The following is a 299-nucleotide window of genomic DNA, read 5'->3' as shown; positions in this document are numbered from 1 at the left end:
TCGTGATCAGCAAGTGAAAGAAAAACAAATAATTCTAAAAAATGTCGTTTTACACAGTCAAAACAAAGGTGTCCAAAGAGTGGCGCCAGGCAGAGGGGCGCCGGGCGGAGAGGCCCCAAGTCCAGCCGGCGAACCTCCGCCCGAGCCCAAGCGCAGGTAGACGGGCGGTCGGCTCTCCAAGTGTAGTGACCTGACGCTGTTACTACCTCTTTCGATGACTGACAAAAGACGCTACATAAACACGTTGGATACGGCCTGGATTTTTTTTTTGCATTCCGAGGAGATATAGCTAAGAATTA

Source organism: Penaeus monodon, chromosome 30 (genome assembly GCF_015228065.2).
Source record: "Penaeus monodon isolate SGIC_2016 chromosome 30, NSTDA_Pmon_1, whole genome shotgun sequence".
Taxonomy (NCBI): domain Eukaryota; kingdom Metazoa; phylum Arthropoda; class Malacostraca; order Decapoda; family Penaeidae; genus Penaeus; species Penaeus monodon.
This window is presented reverse-complemented; position numbering follows the sequence as displayed.